Source organism: Phalangium opilio, unplaced genomic scaffold, assembly GCF_054372755.1.
Source record: "Phalangium opilio isolate 3A_F unplaced genomic scaffold, DU_Popi_V2 ptg000810l_1, whole genome shotgun sequence".
In the NCBI taxonomy this organism is placed as follows: domain Eukaryota; kingdom Metazoa; phylum Arthropoda; class Arachnida; order Opiliones; family Phalangiidae; genus Phalangium; species Phalangium opilio.
Genome location: NW_028324253.1, coordinates 411976 through 436782, shown reverse-complemented (window position 1 = coordinate 436782; position 24807 = coordinate 411976). Strand labels below are relative to the sequence as shown.

At 46.1% G+C, this 24807-nt stretch overlaps 31 non-coding genes across 31 annotated transcripts; all 31 read right to left on the bottom strand.

Annotated features, from left to right (window-relative positions):
- Nucleotides 1-741: 741 nt before the first annotated feature.
- TRNAS-CGA (transfer RNA serine (anticodon CGA)) lies at nucleotides 742-859 on the bottom strand. Its single transcript has 2 exons — nucleotides 822-859; nucleotides 742-777 (listed from the first exon to the last, which is right to left on the bottom strand). It is a non-coding gene; the product is annotated as a tRNA-Ser (tRNA).
- A 1190-nt stretch (nucleotides 860-2049) lies between these two features.
- TRNAL-CAA (transfer RNA leucine (anticodon CAA)) lies at nucleotides 2050-2171 on the bottom strand. Its single transcript has 2 exons — nucleotides 2134-2171; nucleotides 2050-2095 (listed from the first exon to the last, which is right to left on the bottom strand). It is a non-coding gene; the product is annotated as a tRNA-Leu (tRNA).
- Nucleotides 2172-3554: 1383 nt separating this feature from the next.
- TRNAS-CGA (transfer RNA serine (anticodon CGA)) lies at nucleotides 3555-3672 on the bottom strand. The gene is made up of 2 exons: nucleotides 3635-3672; nucleotides 3555-3600 (listed from the first exon to the last, which is right to left on the bottom strand). It is a non-coding gene; the product is annotated as a tRNA-Ser (tRNA).
- Nucleotides 3673-4114: 442 nt separating this feature from the next.
- Nucleotides 4115-4232, bottom strand: TRNAS-CGA (transfer RNA serine (anticodon CGA)). Its single transcript has 2 exons — nucleotides 4195-4232; nucleotides 4115-4150 (listed from the first exon to the last, which is right to left on the bottom strand). It is a non-coding gene; the product is annotated as a tRNA-Ser (tRNA).
- Nucleotides 4233-5050: 818 nt separating this feature from the next.
- On the bottom strand, nucleotides 5051-5168 carry TRNAS-CGA (transfer RNA serine (anticodon CGA)). The gene is made up of 2 exons: nucleotides 5131-5168; nucleotides 5051-5086 (listed from the first exon to the last, which is right to left on the bottom strand). It is a non-coding gene; the product is annotated as a tRNA-Ser (tRNA).
- Nucleotides 5169-5610: 442 nt separating this feature from the next.
- TRNAS-CGA (transfer RNA serine (anticodon CGA)) lies at nucleotides 5611-5728 on the bottom strand. Its single transcript has 2 exons — nucleotides 5691-5728; nucleotides 5611-5646 (listed from the first exon to the last, which is right to left on the bottom strand). It is a non-coding gene; the product is annotated as a tRNA-Ser (tRNA).
- A 442-nt stretch (nucleotides 5729-6170) lies between these two features.
- TRNAS-CGA (transfer RNA serine (anticodon CGA)) lies at nucleotides 6171-6288 on the bottom strand. The gene is made up of 2 exons: nucleotides 6251-6288; nucleotides 6171-6206 (listed from the first exon to the last, which is right to left on the bottom strand). It is a non-coding gene; the product is annotated as a tRNA-Ser (tRNA).
- A 1566-nt stretch (nucleotides 6289-7854) lies between these two features.
- Nucleotides 7855-7976, bottom strand: TRNAL-CAA (transfer RNA leucine (anticodon CAA)). The gene is made up of 2 exons: nucleotides 7939-7976; nucleotides 7855-7900 (listed from the first exon to the last, which is right to left on the bottom strand). It is a non-coding gene; the product is annotated as a tRNA-Leu (tRNA).
- Nucleotides 7977-10298: 2322 nt separating this feature from the next.
- Nucleotides 10299-10420, bottom strand: TRNAL-CAA (transfer RNA leucine (anticodon CAA)). The gene is made up of 2 exons: nucleotides 10383-10420; nucleotides 10299-10344 (listed from the first exon to the last, which is right to left on the bottom strand). It is a non-coding gene; the product is annotated as a tRNA-Leu (tRNA).
- A 629-nt stretch (nucleotides 10421-11049) lies between these two features.
- Nucleotides 11050-11171, bottom strand: TRNAL-CAA (transfer RNA leucine (anticodon CAA)). The gene is made up of 2 exons: nucleotides 11134-11171; nucleotides 11050-11095 (listed from the first exon to the last, which is right to left on the bottom strand). It is a non-coding gene; the product is annotated as a tRNA-Leu (tRNA).
- A 254-nt stretch (nucleotides 11172-11425) lies between these two features.
- On the bottom strand, nucleotides 11426-11547 carry TRNAL-CAA (transfer RNA leucine (anticodon CAA)). The gene is made up of 2 exons: nucleotides 11510-11547; nucleotides 11426-11471 (listed from the first exon to the last, which is right to left on the bottom strand). It is a non-coding gene; the product is annotated as a tRNA-Leu (tRNA).
- A 254-nt stretch (nucleotides 11548-11801) lies between these two features.
- Nucleotides 11802-11923, bottom strand: TRNAL-CAA (transfer RNA leucine (anticodon CAA)). The gene is made up of 2 exons: nucleotides 11886-11923; nucleotides 11802-11847 (listed from the first exon to the last, which is right to left on the bottom strand). It is a non-coding gene; the product is annotated as a tRNA-Leu (tRNA).
- A 66-nt stretch (nucleotides 11924-11989) lies between these two features.
- TRNAL-CAA (transfer RNA leucine (anticodon CAA)) lies at nucleotides 11990-12111 on the bottom strand. Its single transcript has 2 exons — nucleotides 12074-12111; nucleotides 11990-12035 (listed from the first exon to the last, which is right to left on the bottom strand). It is a non-coding gene; the product is annotated as a tRNA-Leu (tRNA).
- A 254-nt stretch (nucleotides 12112-12365) lies between these two features.
- On the bottom strand, nucleotides 12366-12487 carry TRNAL-CAA (transfer RNA leucine (anticodon CAA)). The gene is made up of 2 exons: nucleotides 12450-12487; nucleotides 12366-12411 (listed from the first exon to the last, which is right to left on the bottom strand). It is a non-coding gene; the product is annotated as a tRNA-Leu (tRNA).
- Nucleotides 12488-12553: 66 nt separating this feature from the next.
- TRNAL-CAA (transfer RNA leucine (anticodon CAA)) lies at nucleotides 12554-12675 on the bottom strand. The gene is made up of 2 exons: nucleotides 12638-12675; nucleotides 12554-12599 (listed from the first exon to the last, which is right to left on the bottom strand). It is a non-coding gene; the product is annotated as a tRNA-Leu (tRNA).
- Nucleotides 12676-13116: 441 nt separating this feature from the next.
- On the bottom strand, nucleotides 13117-13238 carry TRNAL-CAA (transfer RNA leucine (anticodon CAA)). The gene is made up of 2 exons: nucleotides 13201-13238; nucleotides 13117-13162 (listed from the first exon to the last, which is right to left on the bottom strand). It is a non-coding gene; the product is annotated as a tRNA-Leu (tRNA).
- Nucleotides 13239-13492: 254 nt separating this feature from the next.
- Nucleotides 13493-13614, bottom strand: TRNAL-CAA (transfer RNA leucine (anticodon CAA)). The gene is made up of 2 exons: nucleotides 13577-13614; nucleotides 13493-13538 (listed from the first exon to the last, which is right to left on the bottom strand). It is a non-coding gene; the product is annotated as a tRNA-Leu (tRNA).
- Nucleotides 13615-13868: 254 nt separating this feature from the next.
- On the bottom strand, nucleotides 13869-13990 carry TRNAL-CAA (transfer RNA leucine (anticodon CAA)). Its single transcript has 2 exons — nucleotides 13953-13990; nucleotides 13869-13914 (listed from the first exon to the last, which is right to left on the bottom strand). It is a non-coding gene; the product is annotated as a tRNA-Leu (tRNA).
- A 66-nt stretch (nucleotides 13991-14056) lies between these two features.
- Nucleotides 14057-14178, bottom strand: TRNAL-CAA (transfer RNA leucine (anticodon CAA)). The gene is made up of 2 exons: nucleotides 14141-14178; nucleotides 14057-14102 (listed from the first exon to the last, which is right to left on the bottom strand). It is a non-coding gene; the product is annotated as a tRNA-Leu (tRNA).
- A 1006-nt stretch (nucleotides 14179-15184) lies between these two features.
- On the bottom strand, nucleotides 15185-15306 carry TRNAL-CAA (transfer RNA leucine (anticodon CAA)). The gene is made up of 2 exons: nucleotides 15269-15306; nucleotides 15185-15230 (listed from the first exon to the last, which is right to left on the bottom strand). It is a non-coding gene; the product is annotated as a tRNA-Leu (tRNA).
- Nucleotides 15307-15748: 442 nt separating this feature from the next.
- Nucleotides 15749-15870, bottom strand: TRNAL-CAA (transfer RNA leucine (anticodon CAA)). Its single transcript has 2 exons — nucleotides 15833-15870; nucleotides 15749-15794 (listed from the first exon to the last, which is right to left on the bottom strand). It is a non-coding gene; the product is annotated as a tRNA-Leu (tRNA).
- A 1344-nt stretch (nucleotides 15871-17214) lies between these two features.
- On the bottom strand, nucleotides 17215-17336 carry TRNAL-CAA (transfer RNA leucine (anticodon CAA)). Its single transcript has 2 exons — nucleotides 17299-17336; nucleotides 17215-17260 (listed from the first exon to the last, which is right to left on the bottom strand). It is a non-coding gene; the product is annotated as a tRNA-Leu (tRNA).
- A 442-nt stretch (nucleotides 17337-17778) lies between these two features.
- On the bottom strand, nucleotides 17779-17900 carry TRNAL-CAA (transfer RNA leucine (anticodon CAA)). Its single transcript has 2 exons — nucleotides 17863-17900; nucleotides 17779-17824 (listed from the first exon to the last, which is right to left on the bottom strand). It is a non-coding gene; the product is annotated as a tRNA-Leu (tRNA).
- Nucleotides 17901-19432: 1532 nt separating this feature from the next.
- On the bottom strand, nucleotides 19433-19554 carry TRNAL-CAA (transfer RNA leucine (anticodon CAA)). The gene is made up of 2 exons: nucleotides 19517-19554; nucleotides 19433-19478 (listed from the first exon to the last, which is right to left on the bottom strand). It is a non-coding gene; the product is annotated as a tRNA-Leu (tRNA).
- Nucleotides 19555-19620: 66 nt separating this feature from the next.
- Nucleotides 19621-19742, bottom strand: TRNAL-CAA (transfer RNA leucine (anticodon CAA)). The gene is made up of 2 exons: nucleotides 19705-19742; nucleotides 19621-19666 (listed from the first exon to the last, which is right to left on the bottom strand). It is a non-coding gene; the product is annotated as a tRNA-Leu (tRNA).
- Nucleotides 19743-20748: 1006 nt separating this feature from the next.
- TRNAL-CAA (transfer RNA leucine (anticodon CAA)) lies at nucleotides 20749-20870 on the bottom strand. Its single transcript has 2 exons — nucleotides 20833-20870; nucleotides 20749-20794 (listed from the first exon to the last, which is right to left on the bottom strand). It is a non-coding gene; the product is annotated as a tRNA-Leu (tRNA).
- Nucleotides 20871-22401: 1531 nt separating this feature from the next.
- On the bottom strand, nucleotides 22402-22523 carry TRNAL-CAA (transfer RNA leucine (anticodon CAA)). The gene is made up of 2 exons: nucleotides 22486-22523; nucleotides 22402-22447 (listed from the first exon to the last, which is right to left on the bottom strand). It is a non-coding gene; the product is annotated as a tRNA-Leu (tRNA).
- A 66-nt stretch (nucleotides 22524-22589) lies between these two features.
- Nucleotides 22590-22711, bottom strand: TRNAL-CAA (transfer RNA leucine (anticodon CAA)). Its single transcript has 2 exons — nucleotides 22674-22711; nucleotides 22590-22635 (listed from the first exon to the last, which is right to left on the bottom strand). It is a non-coding gene; the product is annotated as a tRNA-Leu (tRNA).
- A 442-nt stretch (nucleotides 22712-23153) lies between these two features.
- TRNAL-CAA (transfer RNA leucine (anticodon CAA)) lies at nucleotides 23154-23275 on the bottom strand. The gene is made up of 2 exons: nucleotides 23238-23275; nucleotides 23154-23199 (listed from the first exon to the last, which is right to left on the bottom strand). It is a non-coding gene; the product is annotated as a tRNA-Leu (tRNA).
- Nucleotides 23276-23341: 66 nt separating this feature from the next.
- TRNAL-CAA (transfer RNA leucine (anticodon CAA)) lies at nucleotides 23342-23463 on the bottom strand. The gene is made up of 2 exons: nucleotides 23426-23463; nucleotides 23342-23387 (listed from the first exon to the last, which is right to left on the bottom strand). It is a non-coding gene; the product is annotated as a tRNA-Leu (tRNA).
- Nucleotides 23464-24093: 630 nt separating this feature from the next.
- On the bottom strand, nucleotides 24094-24211 carry TRNAS-CGA (transfer RNA serine (anticodon CGA)). The gene is made up of 2 exons: nucleotides 24174-24211; nucleotides 24094-24129 (listed from the first exon to the last, which is right to left on the bottom strand). It is a non-coding gene; the product is annotated as a tRNA-Ser (tRNA).
- Between the last annotated feature and the right edge of the window lie 596 nt (nucleotides 24212-24807).

Below are 24807 nucleotides of genomic sequence, written 5' to 3'. Positions count from 1 at the left end.
GAATTCGAACCCACGCCCTCAAACGAGGACCAGAATACACAGATTCACATCGTGAACGAAGGAAGCTAAGCCCCTTGAGTCTGGCGCCTTAGACCGCTCGGCCATCCTGACGAGGTGGTGTGAAATTTGGACGCTTTAAAATTACACCTCTTTCAGTTTTTTTCATGAAACATTTCGTGTCAGAAGTGATATTCGAACCCACGCCCTCAAACGAGGACCAGAATATACAGATTCACATCGTGAACGAAGGAAGCTAAGCCCCTTGAGTCTGGCGCCTTAGACCGCTAGGCCATCTTGACGTGGTTTTACGGAATTTGGACGTTTTAAAATGACATCTCATCCAGTTATTTTCATAAAACATATCGTGTCAGAAGTGGAATTCGAACCCACGCCCTCAAACGAGGACCAGAATACACAGATTCACATCGTGAACGAAGGAAGCTAAGCCCCTTGAGTCTGGCGCCTTAGACCGCTCGGTCATCCTGACGAGGTGGTGTGAAATTTGGACGCTTTAAAATTACACCTCTTTCAGTTTTTTTCATGAAACATTTCGTGTCAGAAGTGATATTCGAACCCACGCCCTCAAACGAGTTCCAGAATATACAGATTCACATCGTGAACGAAGGAAGCTAAGCCCCTTCAGTCTGGCGCCTTAGACCGCTCGGCCATCCCGACGTGGTTTTGTGCAATTTGGACGTTTTAAAACGACATCTAATCCAGTTATTTTCATAAAACATATCGTGTCAGAAGTGGGATTCGAACCCACGCCCTCAAACGACGAGCAGAATACACAGATTCACATCGTGAAATAAGGAAGCTCCTTCGAGTCTGGCGCCTTAGACCGCTCGGCCATCCCGACGTGGTTTTTTGCAATTTGGACGTTTTAAAACGACATCTAATCCAGTTATTTTCATAAAACATATCGTGTCAAAAGTGGGATTCGAACCCACGCCCTCAAACGAGGACCAGAATACGCAGATTCACAACGTGAACGAAGGAAGCTAAGCCCCTTGATTCTGGCGCCTTAGACCGCTCGGCCATCCTGACGCGGTTTTATGGAATTTGGACGTTTTAAAATGACATCTCATCCAGTTATTTTCCTAAAACATATCGTGTTAGAAGTGGGATTCGAAATAACGCCCTCAAACCAGGACCAGAATACACAGATTCACATCGTGAACGAAGGAAGCTAAGCCCCTTGAGTCTGGCGCCTTAGACCGCTCGGCCATCGTGACGTGGTTGTGTGAAATTTGGACGCTTTAAAATTACACCTCTTTCAGTTATTTTCATAAAACATTTCGTGTCAGAAGTGATATTCGAACCCACGCCCTCAATAGAGGACCAGAATATACAGATTCACATCGTGAACGAAGGAAGCTAAGCCCCTTGAGTCTGGCGCCTTAGACCACTAGGCCATCTTGACGTGGTTTTACGGAATTTGGACGTTTTAAAATGACATCTCATCCAGTTATTTTCATAAAACATATCGTGTCAGAAGTGGAATTCGAACCCACGCCCTCAAAGGAGGACCAGAATACACAGATTCACATCGTGAACGAAGGAAGCTAAGCCCCTTGAGTCTGGCGCCTTAGACCGCTCGGCCATCCTGACGAGGTGGTGTGAAATTTGGACGCTTTAAAATTACACCTCTTTCAGTTTTTTTCATGAAACATTTCGTGTCAGAAGTGATATTCGAACCCACGCCCTCAAACGAGTTCCAGAATATACAGATTCACATCGTTAACGAAGGAAGCTAAGCCCCTAGAGTCTGGCGCCTTAGACCGCTCGGCCATCCCGACGTGGTTTTGTGCAATTTGGACGTTTTAAAACGACATCTTATCCAGTTATTTTCATAAAACATATCGTGTCAGAAGTGGGATTCGAACCCACGCCCTCAAACGACGAGCAGAATACACAGATTCACATCGTGAACGAAGGAAGCTCCTTCGACTCTGGCGCCTTAGACCGCTCGGCCATCCCGACGTGGTTTGGTGCAATTTGGACGTTTTAAAACGACATCTAATCCAGTTATTTTCATAAAACATATCGTGTCAGAAGTGGGATTCGAACCCACGCCCTCAAACGAGGACCAGAATACACAGATTCACAACGTGAACGAAGGAAGCTAAGCCCCTTGAGTCTGGCGCCTTAGACCGCTAGGCCATCTTGACGTGGTTTTACGGAATTTGGACGTTTTAAAATGACATCTCATCCAGTTATTTTCATAAAACATATCGTGTCAGAAGTGGAATTCGAACCCACGCCCTCAAACGAGGACCAGAATACACAGATTCACATCGTGAACGAAGGAAGCTAAGCCCCTTGAGTCTGGCGCCTTAGACCGCTCGGCCATCCTGACGAGGTGGTGTGAAATTTGGACGCTTTAAAATTACACCTCTTTCAGTTTTTTTCATGAAACATTTCGTGTCAGAAGTGATATTCGAACCCACGCCCTCAAACGAGTTCCAGAATATACAGATTCACATCGTGAACGAAGGAAGCTAAGCCCCTTGAGTCTGGCGCCTTAGACCGCTCGGCCATCCTGACGCGGTTTTATGGAATTTGGACGTTTAAAAATGACGTCTCATCCAGTTATTTTCCTAAAACATATCGTGTCAGAAGTGAGATTCGAACTCACGCCCTCAAACGAAGACCAGAATACACAGATTCACATCGTGAACGAAGGAAGCTAAGCCCCTTGAGTCTGGCGCCATAGACCGCTCGGCCATCCTGACGTGGTGGTGTGAAATTTGGACGCTTTAAAATTACACCTCTTTCAGTTTTTTTCATGCAACATTTCGTGTAAAGAAGTGATATTCGAACCCACGCCCTCAAACGAGGACCAGAATATACAGATTCACATCGTGAACGAAGGAAGCTAAGCCCCTTGAGTCTGGCGCCTTAGACCGCTCGGCCATCCCGACGTGGTTTTTTGCAATTTGGACGTTTTAAAATGACATCTCATCCAGTTATTTTCCTAAAACATATCGTGTCAGAAGTGGGATTCGAAATCACGCCCTCAAACCAGGACCAGAATACACAGATTCACAACGTGAACGAAGGAAGCTAAGCCCCTTGATTCTGGCGCCTTAGACCGCTCGGCCATCCTGACGCGGTTTTATGGAATTTGGACGTTTTAAAATGACATCTCATCCAGTTATTTTCCTAAAACATATCGTGTCAGAAGTGGGATTCGAAATCACGCCCTCAAACCAGGACCAGAATACACAGATTCACATCGTGAACGAAGGAAGCTAAGCCCCTTGAGTCTGGCGCCTTAGACCGCTCGGCCATCGTGACGTGGTTGTGTGAAATTTGGACGCTTTAAAATTACACCTCTTTCAGTTATTTTCAGAAAACATTTCGTGTCAGAAGTGATATTCGAACCCACGCCCTCAAACGAGGACCAGAATATACAGATTCACATCGTGAACGAAGGAAGCTAAGCCCCTTGAGTCTGGCGCCTTAGACCGCTAGGCCATCTTGACGTGGTTTTACGGAATTTGGACGTTTTAAAATGACATCTCATCCAGTTATTTTCATAAAACATATCGTGTCAGAAGTGGAATTCGAACCCACGCCCTCAAACGAGGACCAGAATACACAGATTCACATCGTGAACGAAGGAAGCTCCTTCGAGTCTGGCGCCTTAGACCGCTCGGCCATCCCGACGTGGTTTTGTGCAATTTGGACGTTTTAAAACGACATCTAATCCAGTTATTTTCATAAAACATATCGTGTCAGAAGTGGAATTCGAACCCACGCCCTCAAACGAGGACCAGAATACACAGATTCACATCGTGAACGTAGGAAGCTAAGCCCCTTGAGTCTGGCGCCTTAGACCGCTCGGTCATCCTGACGAGGTGGTGTGAAATTTGGACGCTTTAAAATTACACCTCTTTCAGTTTTTTTCATGAAACATTTCGTGTCAGAAGTGATATTCGAACCCACGCCCTCAAACGAGTTCCAGAATATACAGATTCACATCGTGAACGAAGGAAGCTAAGCCCCTTGAGTCTGGCGCCTTAGACCGCTCGGCCATCCCGACGTGGTTTTGTGCAATTTGGACGTTTTAAAACGACATCTAATCCAGTTATTTTCATAAAACATATCGTGTCAGAAGTGGGATTCGAACCCACGCCCTCAAACGACGAGCAGAATACACAGATTCACATCGTGAACGAAGGAAGCTCCTTCGAGTCTGGCGCCTTAGACCGCTCGGCCATCCCGACGTGGTTTTGTGCAATTTGGACGTTTTAAAACGATATCTAATCCAGTTATTTTCATAAAACATATCGTGTCAGAAGTGGAATTCGAACCCACGCCCTCAAACGAGGACCAGAATACACAGATTCACATCGTGAACGAAGGAAGCTAAGCCCCTTGAGTCTGGCGCCTTAGACCGCTCGGCCATCCTGACGAGGTGGTGTGAAATTTGGACGCTTTAAAATTACACCTCTTTCAGTTTTTTTCATGAAACATTTCGTGTCAGAAGTGATATTCGAACCCACGCCCTCAAACGAGGACCAGAATATACAGATTCACATCGTGAACGAAGGAAGGTAAGCCCCTTGAGTCTGGCGCCTTAGACCGCTAGGCCATCTTGACGTGGTTTTACGGAATTTGGACGTTTTAAAATGACATCTCATCCAGTTATTTTCATAAAACATATCGTGTCAGAAGTGGAATTCGAACCCACGCCCTCAAACGAGGACCAGAATACACAGATTCACATCGTGAACGAAGGAAGCTAAGCCCCTTGAGTGTGGCGCCTTAGACCGCTCGGTCATTCTGACGAGGTGGTGTGAAATTTGGACGCTTTAAAATTACACCTCTTTCAGTTTTTTTCATGAAACATTTCGTGTCAGAAGTGATATTCGAACCCACGCCCTCAAACGAGTTCCAGAATATACGGATTCACATCGTGAACGAAGGAAGCTAAGCCCCTTGAGTCTAGCGCCTTAGACCGCTCGGCCATCCCGACGTGGTTTTGTGAAATTTGGACGTTTTAAAACGACATCTAATCCAGTTATTTTCATAAAACATATCGTGTCAGAAGTGGGATTCGAACCCACGCCCTCAAACGACGAGCAGAATACACAGATTCACATCGTGAACGAAGGAAGCTCCTTCGAGTCTGGCGCCTTAGACCGCTCGGCCATCCCGACGTGGTTTTGTGCAATTTGGACGTTTTAAAACGACATCTAATCCAGTTATTTTCATAAAACATATCGTGTCAGAAGTGGAATTCGAACCCACGCCCTCAAACGAGGACCAGAATACACAGATTCACATCGTGAACGTAGGAAGCTAAGCCCCTTGAGTCTGGCGCCTTAGACCGCTCGGTCATCCTGACGAGGTGGTGTGAAATTTGGACGCTTTAAAATTACACCTCTTTCAGTTTTTTTCATGAAACATTTCGTGTCAGAAGTGATATTCGAACCCACGCCCTCAAACGAGTTCCAGAATATACAGATTCACATCGTGAACGAAGGAAGCTAAGCCCCTTGAGTCTGGCGCCTTAGACCGCTCGGCCATCCCGACGTGGTTTTGTGCAATTTGGACGTTTTAAAACGACATCTAATCCAGTTATTTTCATAAAACATATCGTGTCAGAAGTGGGATTCGAACCCACGCCCTCAAACGACGAGCAGAATACACAGATTCACATCGTGAACGAAGGAAGCTCCTTCGAGTCTGGCGCCTTAGACCGCTCGGCCATCCCGACGTGGTTTTGTGCAATTTGGACGTTTTAAAACGATATCTAATCCAGTTATTTTCATAAAACATATCGTGTCAGAAGTGGAATTCGAACCCACGCCATCAAACGAGGACCAGAATACACAGATTCACATCGTGAACAAAGGAAGCTAAGCCCCTTGAGTCTGGCGCCTTAGACCGCTCGGTCATCCTGACGAGGTGGTGTGAAATTTGGACGCTTTAAAATTACACCTCTTTCAGTTTTTTTCATGAAACATTTCGTGTCAGAAGTGATATTCGAACCCACGCCCTCAAACGAGTTCCAGAATATACAGATTCACATCGTGAACGAAGGAAGCTAAGCCCCTTGAGTCTGGCGCCTTAGACCGCTCGGCCATCCCGACGTGGTTTTGTGCAATTTGGACGTTTTAAAACGACATCTAATCCAGTTATTTTCATAAAACATATCGTGTCAGAAGTGGGATTCGAACCCACGCCCTCAAACGACGAGCAGAATACACAGATTCACATCGTGAACGAAGGAAGCTCCTTCGAGTCTGGCGCCTTAGACCGCTCGGCCATCCCGACGTGGTTTTGTGCAATTTGCACGTTTTAAAATGACATCTCATCCAGTTATTTTCCTAAAACATATCGTGTCAGAAGTGGGATTCGAAATCACGCCCTCAAACCAGGACTAGAATACACAGATTCACAACGTGAACGAAGGAAGCTAAGCCCCTTGATTCTGGCGCCTTAGACCGCTCGGCCATCCTGACGCGGTTTTATGGAATTTGGACGTTTTAAAATGACATCTCATCCAGTTATTTTCCTAAAACATATCGTGTCAGAAGTGGGATTCGAAATCACGCCCTCAAACCAGGACCAGAATACACAGATTCACATCGTGAACGAAGGAAGCTAAGCCCCTTGAGTCTGGCGCCTTAGACCGCTCGGCCATCGTGACGTGGTTGTGTGAAATTTGGACGCTTTAAAATTACACCTCTTTCAGTTATTTTCATAAAACATTTCGTGTCAGAAGTGATATTCGAACCCACGCCCTCAAACGAGGACCAGAATATACAGATTCACATCGTGAACGAAGGAAGCTAAGCCCCTTGAGTCTGGCGCCTTAGACCGCTAGGCCATCTTGACGTGGTTTTACGGAATTTGGACGTTTTAAAATGACATCTCATCCAGTTATTTTCATAAAACATATCGTGTCAGAAGTGGAATTCGAACCCACGCCCTCAAACGAGGACCAGAATACACAGATTCACATCGTGAACGAAGGAAGCTAAGCCCCTTGAGTCTGGCGCCTTAGACCGCTCGGCCATCCTGACGAGGTGGTGTGAAATTTGGACGCTTTAAAATTACACCTCTTTCAGTTTTTTTCATGAATCATTTCGTGTCAGAAGTGATTTCGAACCCACGCCCTCAAACGAGGACCAGAATATACAGATTCACATCGTGAACGAAGGAAGCTAAGCCCCTTGAGTCTGGCGCCTTAGACCGCTAGGCCATCTTGACGTGGTTTTACGGAATTTGGACGTTTTAAAATGACATCTCATCCAGTTATTTTCATAAAACATATCGTGTCAGAAGTGGAATTCGAACCCACGCCCTCAAACGAGGACCAGAATACACAGATTCACATCGTGAACGAAGGAAGCTAAGCCCCTTGAGTCTGGCGCCTTAGACCGCTCGTTCATCCTGACGAGGTGGTGTGAAATTTGGACGCTTTAAAATTACACCTCTTTCAGTTTTTTTTCATGAAACATTTCGTGTCAGAAGTGATATTCGAACCCACGCCCTCAAACGAGTTCCAGAATATACAGATTCACATCGTGAACGAAGGAAGCTAAGTCCCTTGAGTCTGGCGCCTTAGACCGCTCGGCCATCCCGACGTGGTTTTGTGCAATTTGGACGTTTTAAAACGACATCTAATCCAGTTATTTTCATAAAACATATCGTGTCAGAAGTGAGATTCGAACCCACGCCCTCAAACGACGAGCAGAATACACAGATTCACATCGTGAACGAAGGAAGCTCCTTCGAGTCTGGCGCCTTAGACCGCTCGGCCATCCCGACGTGGTTTTGTGCAATTTGGACGTTTTAAAACGACATCTAATCCAGTTATTTTCATAAAACATATCGTGTCAGAAGTGGGATTCGAACCCACGCCCTCAAACGAGGACCAGAATGCGCAGACTCACAACGTGAACGATAGAAGCTAAGCCCCTTGAGTCTGGCGCCTTAGACCGCTCGGCCATCCTGACGCGGTTTTATGGAATTTGGACGTTTAAAAATGACGTCTCATCCAGTTATTTTCCTAAAACATATCGTGTCAGAAGTGGGATTCGAACTCACGCCCTCAAACGAGGACCAGAATACACAGATTCACATCGTGAACGAAGGAAGCTTAGCCCCTTGAGTCTGGCGCCTTAGACCGCTCGGCCATCCTGACGTGGTGGTGTGAAATTTGGACGCTTTAAAATTACACCTCTTTCAGTTTTTTTCATGCAACATTTCTTGTCAGAAGTGATATTCGAACCCACGCCCTCAAACGAGGACCAGAATATACAGATTCACATCGTGAACGAAGGAAGCTAAGCCCCTTGAGTCTGGCGCCTTAGACCGCTCGGCCATCCCGACGTGTTTTTGTGCAATTTGGACGTTTTAAAACGACATCTAATTCAGTTATGTTCATAAAACATATCGTGTCAGAAGTGGGATTCGAACCCACGCCCTCAAACGAGGAGCAGAATACGCAGATTCACAACGTGAACGAAGGAAGCTAAGCCCCTTGATTCTGGCGCCTTAGACCGCTCGGCCATCGTGACGTGGTTGTGTGAAATTTGGACGCTTTAAAATTACACCTCTTTCAGTTATTTTCATAAAACATTTCGTGTCAGAAGTGATATTCGAACCCACGCCCTCAAACGAGGACCAGAATATACAGATTCACATCGTGAACGAAGGAAGCTAAGCCCCTTGAGTCTGGCGCCTTAGACCGCTCGGCCATCCCGACGTGGTTTTGTGCAATTTGGACGTTTTAAAACGACATCTAATCCAGTTATGTTCATAAAACATATCGTGTCAGAAGTGGGATTCGAACCCACGCCCTCAAACGAGGAGCAGAATACGCAGATTCACAACGTGAACGAAGGAAGCTAAGCCCCTTGATTCTGGCGCCTTAGACCGCTCGGCCATCCTGACGCGGTTTTATGGTATTTGGACGTTTTAAAACGACATCTAATCCAGTTATGTTCATAAAACATATCGTGTCAGAAGTGGGATTCGAACCCACGCCCTCAAACCCGGACCAGAATACACAGATTCACATCGTGAACGAAGGAAGCTAAGCCCCTTGAGTCTGGCGCCTTAGACCGCTCGTCCATCGTGACGTGGTGGTGTGAAATTTGGACGCTTTAAAATTACACCTCTTTCAGTTATTTTCATTAAACATTTCGTGTCAGAAGTGATATTCGTAATCAAGCCATCAAACCAGGACCAGAATACACAGACTCACATCGTGAACGAAGGAAGCTAAGCCCCTTGAGTCTGGCGTCTTAGACCGCTCGGCCATCGTGACGTGGTGGTGTGAAATTTGGACGCTTTAAAATTACACCTCTTTCAGTTATTTTCATAAAACATTTCGTGTCAGAAGTGATATTCGAACCCACGCCCTAAAACGAGGACCAGAATATACAGATTCACATCGTGAACGAAGGAAGCTAAGCCCCTTGAGTCTGGCGCCTTAGACCGCTCGGCCATCCCGACGTGGTTTTGTGAAATTTGGACGTTTTAAAACGACATCTAATCCAGTTATTTTCATAAAACATATCGTGTCAGAAGTGGGATTCGAACCCACGCCCTCAAACGAGGAACAGAATACACAGATTCACAACGTGAACGAAGGAAGCTAAGCCCCTTGAGTCTGGCGCCTTAGACCGCTCGGCCATCCCGACGTGGTTTTGTGCAATTTGGACGTTTTAAAACGACATCTAATCCAGTTATGTTCATAAAACATATCGTGTCAGAAGTGGGATTCGAACCCACGCCCTCAAACGAGGAGCAGAATACGCAGATTCACAACGTGAACGAAGGAAGCTAAGCCCCTTGATTCTGGCGCCTTAGACCGCTCGGCCATCCTGACGCGGTTTTATGGAATTTCGACGTTTTAAAACGACATCTAATCCAGTTATGTTCATAAAACATATCGTGTCAGAAGTGGGATTCGAACCCACGCCCTTAAACCAGGACCAGAATACACAGATTCACATCGTGAACGAAGGAAGCTAAGCCCCTTGAGTCTGGCGCCTTAGACCGCTCGGCCATCGTGACGTGGTGGTGTGAAATTTGGACGCTTTAAAATTACACCTCTTTCAGTTATTTTCATTAAACATTTCGTGTCAGAAGTGATATTCGAACCCACGCCCTCAAACGAGGACCAGAATATACAGATTCACATCGTGAACGAAGGAAGCTAAGCCCCTTGAGTCTGGCGCCTTAGACCGCTCGGCCATCCCGACGTGGTTTTGTGAAATTTGGACGTTTTAAAACGACATCTAATCCAGTTATTTTCATAAAACATATCGTGTCAGAAGTGGGATTCGAACCCACGCCCTCAAACGAGGACCAGAATACACAGATTCACAACGTGAACGAAGGAAGCTAAGCCCCTTGAGTCTGGCGCCTTAGACCGCTCGGCCATCCTGACGCGGTTTTATTGAATTTGGACGTTTTAAAATGACATCTCATCCAGTCATTTTCCTAAAACATATCGTGTCAGAAGTGGGATTCGAACCCACGCCCTCAAACGAGGACCAGAATACACAGATTCACATCGTGAACGAAGGAAGCTAAGCCCCTTCAGTCTGGCGCCTTAGACCGCTCGGCCATCCTGACGTGGTGGTGTGAAATTTGGACGCTTTAAAATTACACCTCTTTCAGTTATTTTCATTAAACATTTCGTGTCAGAAGTGATATTCGAACCCACGCCCTCAAACGAGGACCAGAATATACAGATTCACATCGTGAACGAAGGAAGCTAAGCCCCTTGAGTCTGGCGCCTTAGACCGCTCGGCCATCCCGACGTGGTTTTGTGCAATTTGGACGTTTTAAAACGACATCTAATCCAGTTATAATCATAAAACATATCGTGTCAGAAGTGGGATTCGAACCCACGCCCTCAAACGAGGACCAGAATACACAGATTCACAACGTGAACGAAGGAAGCTAAGCCCTTGATTCTGGCGCCTTAGACCGCTCGGCCATCCTGACGCGGTTTTATGGAATTTGGACGTTTTAAAATGACATCTCATCCAGTTATTTTCCTAAAACATATCGTGTCAGAAGTGGGATTCGAACCCACGCCCTCAAACGAGGACCAGAACACACAGTTTCACATCGTGAACGAAGGAAGCTAAGCCCCTTGAGTCTGGCGCCTTAGACCGCTCGGCCATCCTGACGTGGTGGTGTGAAATTTGGACGCTTTAAAATTACACCTCTTTCAGTTATTTTCATAAAACATTTCGTGTCAGAATTGATATTCGAACCCACGCCCTCAAACGAGGACCAGAATATACAGATTCATATCGTGAACGAAGGAAGCTAAGCCCCTTGAGTCTGGCGACTTAGACCGCTCGGCCATCCTGACGCGGTTTTATTGAATTTGGACGTTTTAAAATGACATCTCATCCAGTTATTTTCCTAAAACATATCGTGTCAGAAGTGGGATTCGAACCCACGCCCTCAAACGAGGACCAGAACACACAGTTTCACATCGTGAACGAAGGAAGCTAAGCCCCTTGAGTCTGGCGCCTTAGACCGCTCGGCCATCCTGACGTGGTGGTGTGAAATTTGGACGCTTTAAAATTACACCTCTTTCAGTTTTTTTCATGAAACATTTCGTGTCAGAAGTGATATTCGAACCCACGCCCTCAAACGAGGACCAGAATATTCAGATTCACATCGTGAACGAAGGAAGCTAAGCCCCTTGAGTCTGGCGCCTTAGACCGCTCGGCCATCCCGACGTGGTTTTGTGAAATTTGGACGTTTTAAAACGACATCTAATCCAGTTATTTTCATAAAACATATCGTGTCAGAAGTGGGATTCGAACCCACGCCCTCAAACGAGGACCAGAATACACAGATTCACAACGTGAACGAAGGAAGCTAAGCCCCTTGAGTCTGGCGCCTTAGACCGCTTGGCCATCCTGACGCGGTTTTATTGAATTTGGACGTTTTAAAATGACATCTCATCCAGTTATTTTCCTAAAACATATCGTGTCAGAAGTGGGATTCGAACCCACGCCCTCAAACGAGGACCAGAACACACAGTTTCACATCGTGAACGAAGGAAGCTAAGCCCCTTGAGTCTGGCGCCTTAGACCGCTCGGCCATCCTGACGTGGTGGTGTGAAATTTGGACGCTTTAAAATTACACCTCTTTCAGTTTTTTTCATGAAACATTTCGTGTCAGAAGTGATATTCGAACCCACGCCCTCAAACGAGGACCAGAATATTCAGATTCACATCGTGAACGAAGGAAGCTAAGCCCCTTGGGTCTGGCGCCTTAGACCGCTCGGCCATCCCGACGTGGTTTTGTGAAATTTGAACGTTTTAAAACGACATCTAATCCAGTTATTTTCATAAAACATATCGTGTCAGAAGTGGGATTCGAACCCACGCCCTCAAACGAGGACCAGAATACACAGATTCACAACGTGAACGAAGGAAGCTAAGCCCCTTGAGTCTGGCGCCTTAGACCGCTCGGCCATCCTGACGCGGTTTTATTGAATTTGGACGTTTTAAAATGACATCTCATCCAGTCATTTTCCTAAAACATATCGTGTCAGAAGTGGGATTCGAACCCACGCCCTCAAACGAGGACCAGAATACACAGATTCACATCGTGAACGAAGGAAGCTAAGCCCCTTGAGTCTGGCGCCTTAGACCGCTCGGCCATCCTGACGTGGTGGTGTGAAATTTGGACGCTTTAAAATTACACCTCTTTCAGTTATTTTCATTAAACATTTCGTGTCAGAAGTGATATTCGAACCCACGCCCTCAAACGAGGACCAGAATATACAGATTCACATCGTGAACGAAGGAAGCTAAGCCCCTTGAGTCTGGCGCCTTAGACCGCTCGGCCATCCCGACGTGGTTTTGTGCAATTTGGACGTTTTAAAACGACATCTAATCCAGTTATAATCATAAAACATATCGTGTCAGAAGTGGGATTCGAACCCACGCCCTCAAACGAGGACCAGAATACACAGATTCACAACGTGAACGAAGGAAGCTAAGCCCTTGATTCTGGCGCCTTAGACCGCTCGGCCATCCTGACGCGGTTTTATGGAATTTGGACGTTTTAAAATGACATCTCATCCAGTTATTTTCCTAAAACATATCGTGTCAGAAGTGGGATTCGAACCCACGCCCTCAAACGAGGACCAGAACACACAGTTTCACATCGTGAACGAAGGAAGCTAAGCCCCTTGAGTCTGGCGCCTTAGACCGCTCGGCCATCCTGACGTGGTGGTGTGAAATTTGGACGCTTTAAAATTACACCTCTTTCAGTTATTTTCATAAAACATTTCGTGTCAGAATTGATATTCGAACCCACGCCCTCAAACGAGGACCAGAATATACAGATTCATATCGTGAACGAAGGAAGCTAAGCCCCTTGAGTCTGGCGACTTAGACCGCTCGGCCATCCTGACGCGGTTTTATTGAATTTGGACGTTTTAAAATGACATCTCATCCAGTTATTTTCCTAAAACATATCGTGTCAGAAGTGGGATTCGAACCCACGCCCTCAAACGAGGACCAGAACACACAGTTTCACATCGTGAACGAAGGAAGCTAAGCCCCTTGAGTCTGGCGCCTTAGACCGCTCGGCCATCCTGACGTGGTGGTGTGAAATTTGGACGCTTTAAAATTAAACCTCTTTCAGTTTTTTTCATGAAACATTTCGTGTCAGAAGTGATATTCGAACCCACGCCCTCAAACGAGGACCAGAATATTCAGATTCACATCGTGAACGAAGGAAGCTAAGCCCCTTGAGTCTGGCGCCTTAGACCGCTCGGCCATCCCGACGTGGTTTTGTGAAATTTGGACGTTTTAAAACGACATCTAATCCAGTTATTTTCATAAAACATATCGTGTCAGAAGTGGGATTCGAACCCACGCCCTCAAACGAGGACCAGAATACACAGATTCACAACGTGAACGAAGGAAGCTAAGCCCCTTGAGTCTGGCGCCTTAGACCGCTCGGCCATCCTGACGCGGTTTTATTGAATTTGGACGTTTTAAAATGACATCTCATCCAGTCATTTTCCTAAAACATATCGTGTCAGAAGTGGGATTCGAACCCACGCCCTCAAACGAGGACCAGAATACACAGATTCACATCGTGAACGAAGGAAGCTAAGCCCCTTGAGTCTGGCGCCTTAGACCGCTCGGCCATCCTGACGTGGTGGTGTGAAATTTGGACGCTTTAAAATTACACCTCTTTCAGTTATTTTCATTAAACATTTCGTGTCAGAAGTGATATTCGAACCCACGCCCTCAAACGAGGACCAGAATATACAGATTCACATCGTGAACGAAGGAAGCTAAGCCCCTTAAGTCTGGCGCCTTAGACCGCTCGGCCATCCCGACGTGGTTTTGTGCAATTTGGACGCTTTAAAATTACACCTCTTTCAGTTTTTTTCATGAAACATTTCGTGTCAGAAGTGATATTCGAACCCACGCCCTCAAACGAGGACCAGAATATTTTGATTCACATCGTGAACGAAGGAAACTAAGCCCCTTGAGTCTGGCGCCTTAGACCGCTCGGCCATCCTGACGTGGTGGTGTGAAATTTGGACGCTTTAAAATTACACCTCTTTTAGTTTTTTTCATGCAACATTTCGTGTCAGAAGTGATATTCGAGCCCACGCCCTCAAACGAGGACCAGAATATACAGATTCACATCGTGAACGAAGGAAGCTAAGCCCCTTGAGTCTGGCGCCTTAGACAGCTAGGCCATCTTGACGTGGTTGTATGGAATTTGGACGTTTTAAAATGACATCTCATCCAGTTATTTTCCTAAAACATATCGTGTCAGAAGTGGGATTCGAACTCACGCCCTCAAACGAGGACCAGAATACACAGATTCACATCGTGAACGAAGGAAGCTAAGCCCCTTGAGTCTGGCGCCTTAGACCGCTCGGGCATCCTGACGTGTTGGTGTGAAATTTGGACGCTTTAAAATTACACCTCTTTCAGTTATTTTCATAAAACATTTCGTGTCAGAATTGATATTCGTACCCACGCCCTCAAACGAGGACCAGAATATACAGATTCATATCGTGAACGAAGGAAGCTAAGCCCCTTGAGTCTGGCGACTTAGACCGCTCGGCCATCCTGACGCGGTTTTATTGAATTTGGACGTTTTAAAATGACATCTCATCCAGTTATTTTCCTAAAACATATCGTGTCAGAAGTGGGATTCGAACCCACGCCCTCAAACGAGGACCAGAACACACAGTTTCACATCGTGAACGAAGGAAGCTAAGCCCCTTGAGTCTGGCGCCTTAAACCGCTCGGCCATCCTGACGTGGTGGTGTGAAATTTGGACGCTTTAAAATTACACCTCTTTCAGTTTTTTTCATGAAACATTTCGTGTCAGAAGTGATATTCGAACCCACGCCCTCAAACGAGGACCAGAATATTCAGATTCACATCGTGAACGAAGGAAACTAAGCCCCTTGAGTCTGGCGCCTTAGACCGCTCGGCCATCCTGACGTGGTGGTGTGAAATTTGGACGCTTTAAAATTACACCTCTTTCAGTTTTTTTCATGCAACATTTCGTGTCAGAAGTGATATTCGAGCCCACGCCCTCAAACGAGGACCTGAATATACAGATTCACATCGTGAACGAAGGAAGCTAAGCCCCTTGAGTCTGGCGCCTTAGACCGCTAGGCCATCTTGACGTGGTTGTATGGAATTTGGACGTTTTAAAATGACATCTCATCCAGTTATTTTCCTAAAACATATCGTGTCAGAAGTGGGATTCGAACCCACGCCCTCAAACGAGGACCAGAACACACAGTTTCACATCGTGAACGAAGGAAGCTAAGCCCCTTGAGTCTGGCGCCTTAGACCGCTCGGCCATCCTGACGTTTCAGTTTTTTTCATGAAACATTTCGTGTCAGAAGTGATATTCGAACCCACGCCCTCAAACGAGGACCAGAATATTCAGATTCACATCGTGAACGAAGGAAGCTAAGCCCCTTGAGTCTGGCGCCTTAGACCGCTCGGCCATCCTGACGCGGTTTTATTGAATTTGGACGTTTTAAAATGACATCTCATCCAGTCATTTTCCTAAAACATATCGTGTCAGAAGTGGGATTCGAACCCACGCCCTCAAACGAGGACCAGAATACACAGATTCACATCGTGAACGAAGGAAGCTAAGCCCCTTGAGTCTGGCGCCTTAGACTGCTCGGCCATCCTGACGTGGTGGTGTGAAATTTGGACGCTTAAAAATTACACCTCTTTCAGTTATTTTCATTAAACATTTCGTGTCAGAAGTGATATTCGAACCCACGCCCTCAAACGAGGACCAGAATATACAGATTCACATCGTGAACGAAGGAAGCTAAGCCCCTTGAGTCTGGCGCCTTAGACCGCTCGGCCATCCCGACGTGGTTTTGTGCAATTTGGACGCTTTAAAATTACACCTCTTTCAGTTTTTTTCATGAAACATTTCGTGTCAGAAGTGATATTCGAACCCACGCCCTCAAACGAGGACCAGAATATTTTGATTCACATCGTGAACGAAGGAAACTAAGCCCCTTGAGTCTGGCGCCTTAGACCGCTCGGCCATCCTGACGTGGTGGTGTGAAATTTGGACGCTTTAAAATTACACCTCTTTTAGTTTTTTTCATGCAACATTTCGTGTCAGAAGTGATATTCGAGCCCACGCCCTCAAACGAGGACCAGAATATACAGATTCACATCGTGAACGAAGGAAGCTAAGCCCCTTGAGTCTGGCGCCTTAGACAGCTAGGCCATCTTGACGTGGTTGTATGGAATTTGGACGTTTTAAAATGACATCTCATCCAGTTATTTTCCTAAAACATATCGTGTCAGAAGTGGGATTCGAACTCACGCCCTCAAACGAGGACCAGAATACACAGATTCACATCGTGAACGAAGGAAGCTAAGCCCCTTGAGTCTGGCGCCTTAGACCGCTCGGGCATCCTGACGTGTTGGTGTGAAATTTGGACGCTTTAAAATTACACCTCTTTCAGTTATTTTCATAAAACATTTCGTGTCAGAATTGATATTCGTACCCACGCCCTCAAACGAGGACCAGAATATACAGATTCATATCGTGAACGAAGGAAGCTAAGCCCCTTGAGTCTGGCGACTTAGGCCGCTCGGCCATCCTGACGCGGTTTTATTGAATTTGGACGTTTTAAAATGACATCTCATCCAGTTATTTTCCTAAAACATATCGTGTCAGAAGTGGGATTCGAACCCACGCCCTCAAACGAGGACCAGAACACACAGTTTCACATCGTGAACGAAGGAAGCTAAGCCCCTTGAGTCTGGCGCCTTAAACCGCTCGGCCATCCTGACGTGGTGGTGTGAAATTTGGACGCTTTAAAATTACACCTCTTTCAGTTTTTTTCATGAAACATTTCGTGTCAGAAGTGATATTCGAACCCACGCCCTCAAACGAGGACCAGAATATTCAGATTCACATCGTGAACGAAGGAAACTAAGCCCCTTGAGTCTGGCGCCTTAGACCGCTCGGCCATCCTGACGTGGTGGTGTGAAATTTGGACGATTTAAAATTACACCTCTTTCAGTTTTTTTCATGCAACATTTCGTGTCAGAAGTGATATTCGAGCCCACGCCCTCAAACGAGGACCTGAATATACAGATTCACATCGTGAACGAAGGAAGCTAAGCCCCTTGAGTCTGGCGCCTTAGACCGCTAGGCCATCTTGACGTGGTTGTATGGAATTTGGACGTTTTAAAATGACATCTCATCCAGTTATTTTCCTAAAACATATCGTGTCAGAAGTGGGATTCGAACCCACGCCCTCAAACGAGGACCAGAACACACAGTTTCACATCGTGAACGAAGGAAGCTAAGCCCCTTGAGTCTGGCGCCTTAGACCGCTCGGCCATCCTGACGTTTCAGTTTTTTTCATGAAACATTTCGTGTCAGAAGTGATATTCGAACCCACGCCCTCAAACGAGGACCAGAATATTCAGATTCACATCGTGAACGAAGGAAGCTAAGCCCCTTGAGTCTGGCGCCTTAGACCGCTAGGCCATCTTGACGTGGTTGTATGGAATTTGGACGTTTTAAAATGACATCTCATCCAGTTATTTTCATAATACATATCGTGTCAGAAGTGGGATTCGAACCCACGCCCTCAAACGATGACCAGAATACACAGATTCACATCGTGAACGAAGGAAGCTAAGCCCCTTGAGTCTGGCGCCTTAGACCGCTCGGAAATCCTGACGAGGTGGTGTGAAATTTGGACGCTTTAAAATTACACCTCTTTCAGTTTTTTTCATGAAACATTTCGTGTCAGAAGTGATATTCAAACCCACGCCCTCAAACGAGTTCCAGAATATACAGATTCACATCGTGAACGAAGGAAGCTAAGCCCCTTGAGTCTGGCGCCTTAGACCGCTAGGCCATCTTGACGTGGTTGTATGGAATTTGGACGTTTTAAAATGACATCTCATCCAGTTATTTTCCTAAAACATATCGTGTCAGAAGTGGGATTCGAACTCACGCCCTCAAACGAGGACCAGAATACACAGATTCACATCGTGAACGAAGGAAGCTAAGCCCCTTGAGTCTGGCGCCTTAGACCGCTCGGCCATCCTGACGTGGTGGTGTGAAATTTGGACGCTTTAAAATTACACCTCTTTCAGTTATTTTCATAAAACATTTCGTGTCAGAATTGATATTCGAACCCACGCCCTCAAACGAGGACCAGAATATACAGATTCATATCGTGAACGAAGGAAGCTAAGCCCCTTGAGTCTGGCGACTTAGACCGCTCGGCCATCCTGACGCGGTTTTATTGAATTTGGACGTTTTAAAATGACATCTCATCCAGTTATTTTCCTAAAACATTTCGTGTCAGAAGTGATATTCGAACCCACGCCCTCAAACGAGGACCAGAATATTCAGATTCACATCGTGAACGAAGGAAGCTAAGCCCCTTGGGTCTGGCGCCTTAGACCGCTCGGCCATCCTGACGTGGTGGTGTGAAATTTGGACGCTTTAAAATTACACCTCTTTCAGTTTTTTTCATGCAACATTTCGTGTCAGAAGTGATATTCGAACCCACGCCCTCAAACGAGGACCAGAATATACAGATTCACATCGTGAACGAAGGAAGCTAAGCCCCTTGAGTCTGGCGCCGTAGACCGCTAGGCCATCTTGACGTGGTTTTATGGAATTTGGACGTTTTAAAATGACATCTCATCCAGTTATTTTCATAAAACATATCGTGTCAGAAGTGGGATTCGAACCCACGCCCTCAAACGAAGACCAGAATACACAGATTCACATCGTGAACGAAGGAAGCTAAGCCCCTTGAGTCTGGCTCCTTAGACCGCTCGGCCATCCTGACGAGGTGGTGTGAAATTTGGACGCTTTAAAATTACACCTCTTTCAGTTATTTTCATAAAACATTTCGTGTCTGAAGTGGGATTCGAACCCACGCCCTCAAACGAGGACCAGAATACACAGATTCACAACGTGAACGAAGGAAGCTAAGCCCCTTGAGTCTGGCGCCTTAGACCGCTCGGCCATCCTGACGCGGTTTTATTGAATTTGGACGTTTTAAAATGACATCTCATCCAGTTATTTTCCTAAAACATATCGTGTCAGAAGTGGGATTCGAACCCACGCCCTCAAACGAGGACCAGAATACACAGTTTCACATCGTGAACGAAGGAAGCTAAGCCCCTTGAGTCTGGCGCCTTAGACCGCTCGGCCATCCTGACGTGGTGGTGTGAAATTTGGACGCTTTAAAATTACACCTCTTTCAGTTTTTTTCATGCAACATTTCGTGTCAGAAGTGATATTCGAACCCACGCCCTCAAACGAGGACCAGAATACACAGATTCACATCGTGAACGAAGGAAGCTAAGCCCCTTGAGTCTGGCGCCTTAGACCGCTCGGGCATCCTGACGTGTTGGTGTGAAATTTGGACGCTTTAAAATTACACCTCTTTCAGTTATTTTCATAAAACATTTCGTGTCAGAATTGATATTCGTACCCACGCCCTCAAACGAGGACCAGAATATACAGATTCATATCGTGAACGAAGGAAGCTAAGCCCCTTGAGTCTGGCGACTTAGACCGCTCGGCCATCCTGACGCGGTTTTATTGAATTTGGACGTTTTAAAATGACATCTCATCCAGTTATTTTCCTAAAACATATCGTGTCAGAAGTGGGATTCGAACCCACGCCCTAAAACGAGGACCAGAACACACAGTTTCACATCGTGAACGAAGGAAGCTAAGCCCCTTGAGTCTGGCGCCTTAAACCGCTCGGCCATCCTGACGTGGTGGTGTGAAATTTGGACGCTTTAAAATTACACCTCTTTCAGTTTTTTTCATGAAACATTTCGTGTCAGAAGTGATATTCGAACCCACGCCCTCAAACGAGGACCAGAATATTCAGATTCACATCGTGAACGAAGGAAACTAAGCCCCTTGAGTCTGGCGCCTTAGACCGCTCGGCCATCCTGACGTGGTGGTGTGAAATTTGGACGCTTTAAAATTACACCTCTTTCAGTTTTTTTCATGCAACATTTCGTGTCAGAAGTGATATTCGAGCCCACGCCCTCAAACGAGGACCTGAATATACAGATTCACATCGTGAACGAAGGAAGCTAAGCCCCTTGAGTCTGGCGCCTTAGACCGCTAGGCCATCTTGACGTGGTTGTATGGAATTTGGACGTTTTAAAATGACATCTCATCCAGTTATTTTCCTAAAACATATCGTGTCAGAAGTGGGATTCGAACCCACGCCCTCAAACGAGGACCAGAACACACAGTTTCACATCGTGAACGAAGGAAGCTAAGCCCCTTGAGTCTGGCGCCTTAGACCGCTCGGCCATCCTGACGTTTCAGTTTTTTTCATGAAACATTTCGTGTCAGAAGTGATATTCGAACCCACGCCCTCAAACGAGGACCAGAATATTCAGATTCACATCGTGAACGAAGGAAGCTAAGCCCCTTGAGTCTGGCGCCTTAGACCGCTAGGCCATCTTGACGTGGTTGTATGGAATTTGGACGTTTTAAAATGACATCTCATCCAGTTATTTTCATAATACATATCGTGTCAGAAGTCGGATTCGAACCCACGCCCTCAAACGATGACCAGAATACACAGATTCACATCGTGAACGAAGGAAGCTAAGCCCCTTGAGTCTGGCGCCTTAGACCGCTCGGAAATCCTGACGAGGTGGTGTGAAATTTGGACGCTTTAAAATTACACCTCTTTCAGTTTTTTTCATGAAACATTTCGTGTCAGAAGTGATATTCAAACCCACGCCCTCAAACGAGTTCCAGAATATACAGATTCACATCGTGAACGAAGGAAGCTAAGCCCCTTGAGTCTGGCGCCTTAGACCGCTAGGCCATCTTGACGTGGTTGTATGGAATTTGGACGTTTTAAAATGACATCTCATCCAGTTATTTTCCTAAAACATATCGTGTCAGAAGTGGGATTCGAACTCACGCCCTCAAACGAGGACCAGAATACACAGATTCACATCGTGAACGAAGGAAGCTAAGCCCCTTGAGTCTGGCGCCTTAGACCGCTCGGCCATCCTGACGTGGTGGTGTGAAATTTGGACGCTTTAAAATTACACCTCTTTCAGTTATTTTCATAAAACATTTCGTGTCAGAATTGATATTCGAACCCACGCCCTCAAACGAGGACCAGAATATACAGATTCATATCGTGAACGAAGGAAGCTAAGCCCCTTGAGTCTGGCGACTTAGACCGCTCGGCCATCCTGACGCGGTTTTATTGAATTTGGACGTTTTAAAATGACATCTCATCCAGTTATTTTCCTAAAACATTTCGTGTCAGAAGTGATATTCGAACCCACGCCCTCAAACGAGGACCAGAATATTCAGATTCACATCGTGAACGAAGGAAGCTAAGCCCCTTGGGTCTGGCGCCTTAGACCGCTCGGCCATCCTGACGTGGTGGTGTGAAATTTGGACGCTTTAAAATTACACCTCTTTCAGTTTTTTTCATGCAACATTTCGTGTCAGAAGTGATATTCGAACCCACGCCCTCAAACGAGGACCAGAATATACAGATTCACATCGTGAACGAAGGAAGCTAAGCCCCTTGAGTCTGGCGCCGTAGACCGCTAGGCCATCTTGACGTGGTTTTATGGAATTTGGACGTTTTAAAATGACATCTCATCCAGTTATTTTCATAAAACATATCGTGTCAGAAGTGGGATTCGAACCACGCCCTCAAACGAAGACCAGAATACACAGATTCACATCGTGAACGAAGGAAGCTAAGCCCCTTGAGTCTGGCTCCTTAGACCGCTCGGCCATCCTGACGAGGTGGTGTGAAATTTGGACGCTTTAAAATTACACCTCTTTCAGTTATTTTCATAAAACATTTCGTGTCTGAAGTGGGATTCGAACCCACGCCCTCAAACGAGGACCAGAATACACAGATTCACAACGTGAACGAAGGAAGCTAAGCCCCTTGAGTCTGGCGCCTTAGACCGCTCGGCCATCCTGACGCGGTTTTATTGAATTTGGACGTTTTAAAATGACATCTCATCCAGTTATTTTCCTAAAACATATCGTGTCAGAAGTGGGATTCGAACCCACGCCCTCAAACGAGGACCAGAATACACAGTTTCACATCGTGAACGAAGGAAGCTAAGCCCCTTGAGTCTGGCGCCTTAGACCGCTCGGCCATCCTGACGTGGTGGTGTGAAATTTGGACGCTTTAAAATTACACCTCTTTCAGTTTTTTTCATGCAACATTTCGTGTCAGAAGTGATATTCGAACCCACGCCCTCAAACGAGGACCAGAATATACAGATTCACATCGTGAACGAAGGAAGCTAAGCCCCTTGAGTCTGGCGCCGTAGACCGCTAGGCCATCTTGACGTGGTTTTATGGAATTTGGACGTTTTAAAATGACATCTCATCCAGTTATTTTCATAAAACATATCGTGTCAGAAGTGGGATTCGAACCCACGCCCTCAAACGAAGACCAGAATACACAGATTCACATCGTGAACGAAGGAAGCTAAGCCCCTTGAGTCTGGCTCCTTAGACCGCTCGGCCATCCTGACGAGGTGGTGTGAAATTTGGACGCTTTAAAATTACACCTCTTTCAGTTATTTTCATAAAACATTTCGTGTCTGAAGTGGGATTCGAACCCACGCCCTCAAACGAGGACCAGAATACACAGATTCACAACGTGAACGAAGGAAGCTAAGCCCCTTGAGTCTGGCGCCTTAGACCGCTCGGCCATCCTGACGCGGTTTTATTGAATTTGGACGTTTTAAAATGACATCTCATCCAGTTATTTTCCTAAAACATATCGTGTCAGAAGTGGGATTCGAACCCACGCCCTCAAACGAGGACCAGAATACACAGTTTCACATCGTGAACGAAGGAAGCTAAGCCCCTTGAGTCTGGCGCCTTAGACCGCTCGGCCATCCTGACGTGGTGGTGTGAAATTTGGACGCTTTAAAATTACACCTCTTTCAGTTTTTTTCATGCAACATTTCGTGTCAGAAGTGATATTCGAACCCACGCCCTCAAACGAGGACCAGAATATACAGATTCACATCGTGAACGAAGGAAGCTAAGCCCCTTGAGTCTGGCGCCGTAGACCGCTAGGCCATCTTGACGTGGTTTTATGGAATTTGGACGTTTTAAAATGACATCTCATCCAGTTATTTTCATAAAACATATCGTGTCAGAAGTGGGATTCGAACCCACGCCCTCAAACGGAGACCAGAATACACAGATTCACATCGTGAACGAAGGAAGCTAAGCCCCTTGAGTCTGGCGCCTTAGACCGCTCGGCCATCCTGAAGAGGTGGTGTGAAATTTGGACGCTTTAAAATTACACCTCTTTCAGTTTTTTTCATGAAACATTTCGTGTCAGAAGTGATATTCGAACCCACGCTCTCAAACGAGTTCCAGAATATACAGATTCACATCGTGAACGAAGGAAGCTAAGCCCCTTGAGTCTGGCGCCTTAGACCGCTCGGCCATCCCGACGTGGTTTTGTGCAATTTGGACGTTTTAAAACGACATCTAATCCAGTTATTTTCATAAAACATATCGTGTCAGAAGTGGGATTCGAACCCACGCCCTCAAACGACGAGCAGAGTTCACAGATTCACATCGTGAACGAAGGAAGCTCCTTCGAGTCTGGCGCCTTAGACCGCTCGGCCATCCCGACGTGGTTTTGTGCAATTTGGACGTTTTAAAACGACATCTAATCCAGTTATTTTCATAAAACATATCGTGTCAGAAGTGGGATACGAACCCCCGCCCTCAAACGAGGACCAGAATACACAGATTCACAACGTGAACGAAGGAAGCTAAGCCCCTTGAGTCTGGCGCCTTAGACCGCTCGGCCATCCTGACGAGGTGGTGTGAAATTTGGACGCTTTAAAATTACACCTCTTTCAGTTTTTTTCATGAAACATTTCGTGTCAGAAGTGATATTCGAACCCACGCCCTCAAACGAGGACCAGAATATACAGATTCACATCGTGAACGAAGGAAGCTAAGCCCCTTGAGTCTGGCGCCTTAGACCGCTCGGCCATCCTGACGTGGTGGTGTGAAATTTGGACGCTTTAAAATTACACCTCTTTCAGTTTTTTTCATGAAACATTTCGTGTCAGAAGTGATATTCGAACCCACGCCCTCAAACGAGGACCAGAATATACAGATATTCACATCGTGAACGAAGGAAGCTAAGCCCCTTGAGTCTGGCGCCTTAGACCGCTAGGCCATCTTGACGTGGTTTTATGGAATTTGGACGTTTTAAAA